Source organism: Schistocerca gregaria, chromosome 2, assembly GCF_023897955.1.
Source record: "Schistocerca gregaria isolate iqSchGreg1 chromosome 2, iqSchGreg1.2, whole genome shotgun sequence".
NCBI lineage: Eukaryota > Metazoa > Arthropoda > Insecta > Orthoptera > Acrididae > Schistocerca > Schistocerca gregaria.
Genome location: NC_064921.1, coordinates 183,036,561 through 183,042,852, shown reverse-complemented (window position 1 = coordinate 183,042,852; position 6,292 = coordinate 183,036,561).

Sequence of the window (6,292 nt, the reverse complement as noted above, 5' to 3'; positions counted from 1 at the left end):
ATAAAAACAGAGACCGCAAAGAACTTGCAACAGCAGTTGAACGGCATGAACATTGTCGTTAAGGTAGAGTATCAGATGAACATCAACAAAAGGAAAACAAGGGTAATAGAATGTTGTGATGCTGTGGAAATTATATTAAGAAACGTGACGCTTAAAGTAACACATGATTTTAACTATTTAGGCAGCAAAGTAACTGAAACTGAAATATATTTAAGTAGGTAAATGTACAGGTTTGTACGTGAAATTTACGTACTAAAATATACCTTAAACAACGTCAACGATTAACTGAACTGTTATATTTATGGATGCAGCGAATATTATTGAGAATTTATTGTTTATGTTCATGTGCAGGCAACTTCATTTTATACTAAGATAAACAGGTATTGGAAAGATGTAACAACTAACAAAGAATATAAATTGCTCCTAACCTTTCCTATCCTGCCGGAAACTGAGTCCAAAGATAAAAAAAGAAAAAGTTACCTGCTTGTCACAGGAATTTCTTTGACCAAGAAAATTTGACACTTAGCCATCAGTCATTCAGTCATTATGGTATACTCAGTGACAAAACAAAGCAGTAGGCTCTGTCAGAAATATATACGCTAAGACAAAGTGTTTAATAGTGTATTTTAATACGACAGTATGCCATTTTAAGGAATTAATGACACTTGTATGGAATCATTATAAATATGGATTCTTGCAAGATTATATCACTTGTTATGTATTTCACTGTAATTGTCAAATTTGCTTTCAGAAAACACCTGATAATGGCCATTTGAAAATGAAATCATGATTGCGTAAGTGGAAATGTAACAATGTATATAGATAACAGTGCAATGGCGATACTGACTTCAAAGAAATATATTATTACTGTGGCCCCGCATTATGAAAAAATTATAAGATATAGACTTGCAAATACCAAAAAGTAGTTTCAGTAGAGGTGAAACTTCTGCATGTCGATTATAAACTTAATTGTTAGGGTGTCTCTTCTGGAGATATTTGTATGGAGTGTCGATATGTATGTAAGTGAAACATGGACATTAAACAGCTTACACAAGAAGAAGCTTTTGATATATGGTGCTACAGAAGATTGCCCAAGATTATATTGGTAGATCACGTAACTATCAACGTAATGAATTAATCTGGAAAGACAAGAAATTTGTTGCAAAATGTGACTAAATTTAGAGTAAGGACCTACATCAACATCTAAATCTACGTGATTACTCTGTTATTCACAATGAAGTGCCTGGCGGAGGGTTCAGTGAACCACCTTCATGCTGTCTGTCTACTGTTTCCCCTTTCGAAAGGCACGCGGGAAAAACGAGCACTTAAATTTTTCTGTGCGTGCCCTGATTTATTTTATTGTGATGATCATTTCTCTCTATTCAGGTGTGTGACAACAGAATGTTTCCGCAATCGGAGGAGAAAAATGGTGATTGAAATTTCGTGAGTAGATACCGACGCAACGAAAAACGCCTTTGTTTCAGTGAATGCCACTGCAATTCACGTGTCATGTCTGTGACACTATCTCCCCTATTTCGCGACAATACAAAACGAGCTGCCTTCTTTCTACTTTTTCGATGTCATTGGTCAGTCCCACCTGATCCCACACCACACAGCAATACTCCAGAAAAGGGCAGACAAGCGTGGTTTAAGCAGTGTCTTTAGTAGACCTGTTGCAACTTTTAAGCGATCTGTCAATGAATCGCAGTCTTTGGTTTGCTCTACCCACAATTTTATCCATGTGACCGTTCCAGTTTAGGTTATTTGTAATTAATTGTAATCTGTAAGTATTTAGTTGAATTTACAGCCCTTAGATTTGTGTGACTTTTCACATAATCGAAATTTAGCAGATTTCTTTTAGCCCTCGTGTGAATAACTTCACACATTTACTTATTCAGGGTCAATTGCCAGTTTTTGCACCATATAAATGTCTTATCTAAATGATTTTGCAACTCGTATTGATCATCTTATAACTATACAAGACGGTAAACGACAGCATCATCTGCTAAGACTACTACTGAGATTGTCTCCTATGCCGTTAATATAGATCAGGAACAATAGAGGGTCTATAACTATTCCTTGGGGAACGCCAGATATTATTTCCGTTTCACTCGATGACTTTCCGTCTATTACTATGAACTGTGACCTTTCTGACGGGAAATCACGAATGCAGTCGCACAACTGAGGCGATACTCGGTAGACACGCAGTTTGGTTAGAAGACTATTGTGAGGAACGGTGTCGAAAGCATTCTGGAAACCTAAAAATCGATTGATAGGACGCGTTCTGAGACATCAAGGGATCACCAATTTAGTACTGGAGGGAAGTGTGGGTGATAAAAATCATAGAGGGAGACGAAGAGATGAATACAGTGAGGACGTAGGGAAGGATGTACCTTACGATAGTTAATCAGAGATGAAGAGAACTGCACGGGATAGAGTAGTGTGGAGGGTTACAACAAACCAGTCATCAGCCAGAAGATCGCTACGACAACTGGCAGGTCACTGGTGCAATGACAGACGAGCTTGTATCACTTGACGGGGCAAAATTGCGACACAGGTAGGTATTCCAGATGTGGATCCTGTTGAAAAATAAGAAATGATCACAGGCCTGGTAACGCTCGTTTGGAGAGTGTTTCCCACACTAAATAAAAAAGGAACACAATTTGCTGGCTGTCTAGCGCTTGGTTTACCAGTCCTGTTTACCCGCAAATTTCCTACTGATTCAAAGGGGACTAGGTATTTAAGCAACTAAACTTTTATGATATGCAACGTGTAAAACAAATAAAGGTGTATGCTTTTTATTGCCATCGACTGCATGCCTCCAAACTCTTATGTTTGGTAATACTAAGAGGTCAAGAACTGTGAAAGTGATCCGAATTGTTACTTTAAAGCTCTGCTAGAAATAACTCAACGCAGTATTTCATTGAGTTCCTAGTAGCTTGGAGGATGTTTCACCAGATCTTACTCTCTGCAGAGTTTGCAACTACCCCCCAGTTTACAGCAGTATGCCGAATGGAAACACTTAACTGTACAGTAGTTTATAGCAGATCTGCTGTGAAAGACGTCGTTAATTCGAAAGACAGAGTTAGCATTGAGAGCAAAGTCTCAGGTGCTCGTTTTCATCTTGTACTGAATCAGCACTTAGCTGTTCCCTTCTTAGTTGATGTGGATACGTAATTATCTAAAAGCACAGCACCAAACTGCCACGATAGGATGTGAGCTGAATGTAGTTCGTCAGGCATATTGATGTGTGGCCAGTAACAAGGAATGTAATTAGGTTAACTGTTAATTATTTACCCGCATCATGTCGTCGTGTTTGACTCAGGATAGGAGGCCTTAGTGGCCGTTTGTGAAGCTTCAGTACAGCGCCAGTCCCGGCGACAGCGCAGTTCCTTCTTCTATACTTCTATACTTTCCTGTGTCATCGCAAGAGGTACAAGCGACTGGCGACTTATAAATGAGTCAGTTTCATTATCGCACGTCAGACGTGATGCGGCAGGACCTATTAGCGAATGGAAGCTTAGCTGACTTATTCATGCACTGCGTTCGCACCTCCCTGTTAACTGTTAATTATTTACCCGCAGCATGTCGTCGTGTTTGACTCAGGATAGGAGGCCTTACTGGCCGTTTGCGAAGCTTCAGTACAGCGCCAGTCCCGGCGACAGCGCAGTTCCCTCTTCTATACTGAGCAGTGATGGCCCCCCACCTTCAGAGTGGAGGCCGTGCTGACCTGGAAGGCGTTCTGTGGCCCCTGTCGCTGCTGTCTTCACTAGCAGGCGTACCGCTGTCTAGACCCAACCGGCCGCTGTTGATCGCGTGTGCTCTCGCTTACAAGACTGCGGTCGTAATGACTATCCTCTATCTCGGTTTCATTTCCGTGGTGCAGGTGCTTGGAGACCCGAGCATAACGACCCACTGGGTCTTGATACTTCTGTGCTCACTGTCCAGTGTCAACATTGCCAGCTGTGTCCTAGCTTGTCCACCAAGGAGATGCAAATGTTTCATCGAACTCATTGCCGAGATTCAAAAAGTAGACATACAGCCGATAAGAGACAAAAAGCATGCCATCCCGTGTGTCAAGTTTTTCTTGATTGTTACCCAATCTGTGGTATGCCTATTTTTAGTTGGCAACTCAGTTTACTATGTCGTTACAAGAAATAATCTTGTTGTAACCGTTATGGTGCACCATTTCGTACCGTCCCTTATTTTACTACAGTTTGTAATTCCTTGTCTGCTCCTCAGACAGAGGTTCAGATGGCTTAATGGGAGTATACTGAGGGAATTAAATTACGTTCTTCCGCGACAAATATCCGGAGGAATACTGTACTTCCCTCAGCCGTATCCCAAGAGGAGGATGATACGGAAGCGAGTGACGGAGATTAAAGTTCTTCATCTTAGTCTATCAAAACTGGCAGTAGCTCTGAACGACACGTACAGCTTAAGCATTCTAACGTCTATAGCGCAGCTTCTGCTGCTAACGATTAATGCTGTGTTTTTTACCATCACCGTCTCCATGACCTCAGTTCTCGCACCACCTTTAGAGAAAGCAAATAACATAATCGTACTTGTTCTGTTACTGATGCAGATGGCAACTTTTACTTTTGCTTGTCAATCAACATCTACAGAGTCAAAGAGGACAGCAGCGCTTGCAGAAGAACTAATAGTTTGGAACGATGCAGGTTTGTGTTGTTGCAGTATAATATTTTAAGTTGGTGTGTCTAAATTACTTCTCACGATACAAAAGATAAATTCTCATTAACGTTAAACCTTTAACACGTTCGGTATATTTATACCCCCAAGTAACCTCATCGTTTCTGATAACCACAAGGCTAGGCAACTATGAATGGCAACGTGTTACAGAGAGACAAGAGGTATTGGAATAATGAAGGTAGAATGAAGCTTAGGGTTCAACGGTCCAGCAACGACTGCGTCATTAGGGACGAAGCTCAAGCTCGGACTGGGAAAAATGCGAAAGGTCAGTCGTTTTAATAGGAACCATTTCAGGCTTGCCTTATGCGGATTAGGAGAACTATATTCATCAAATGAAATTTTTCATTGTTCTGTGCTCATCACAGTTAGCGATAAGAATATCAGAAAGATAGTAACTGCTGTTGACAAAAACTGTAAGTGCAATACACTTCAAGGTATATCTACTCATCATCAGGATAAAAGGTATTCCAGTGAGTAGTGTAGAAAAATTTCGCTTTCTAGGGTTTGTGTTACCCATGATCGGTGCAGCTTTATGACTACTTCATTGGTTCGCCTTTAGAGAGACATATGACAAATTCAGATATAGACAGTGAATAACTGAACAGGAAAATAAAACTTAAAGTAACTTGTCGCATCTTGTATTTTAGTACAAGCTAACTTGGAAACGACCAAGTAATTTCAGACTTACTTAGTGAAAATGACAGAAACAATTCTTTCTCTACATGGCCACAAAGCTGGTATATAGCGTCGTGTGGCGTCACGTTACACGACAAAGACTCTGAAGCGTCAGAAGATGCTACCGCTCTATCCACTATGAAGTTATTTAGCTTTAGTAAGCAGTGGTAGTGTCGGTCTTAGCAGTTTTTTCTACGCTCTTGCCGGATGTTATAATATTATTTTACTATCTAAAGTTATATTGTTATATGTTATAATATTGTTTTACAATCTGGAAGGTAAGAAGTAACAGTGAAAGGAGTCTATTAAATCTTCCCTCCTTTTACTTTCACCCATTTCTTGCAATCGTGAACGAGTTGAAAATTTGACTAATTTATGCTCCTCTAATCTATCGTCAACCAAATCAGCGGCACACTGACGTCCTCAATTCTATGAAACGAGGATCATTCATGGTTATGAAATGATCTTTATTCGTTGAAGATTCATAATTCGTCAGTAGTTAAAACTTCCGGGCTGAGAGGCCGTGGTCGAACAGTAGAACTTCTTCTCCCTGACGTTTCGTTGCCAGCTGCGGACAACATCTTCCGAGGCGAGTCTACGACTGGCTACCAAGCCGCGGAGGTCCTGTATATATAGAGCGGGTAGAGGGCACCACCACTCGTCACGTGATGTCAACAGTAAAACTATCTCTGACTGGCGTCATTACTCTCGATCGAAGGTAATCGATTGTCACATCTTTGATGCAAGGTTGATCGCCATATTTTATCTAACTTCAAACCTTCTTCTTTCTTGTTAAAATTATTGTGGTGTTTAAAAATCTCTATCGCCTCTCTATACATACGTGCATGATAATGCGATGTCTTAGCTAGCACGCTTGTCTCGCTAAATTTTATCTCATGGTCTCCGT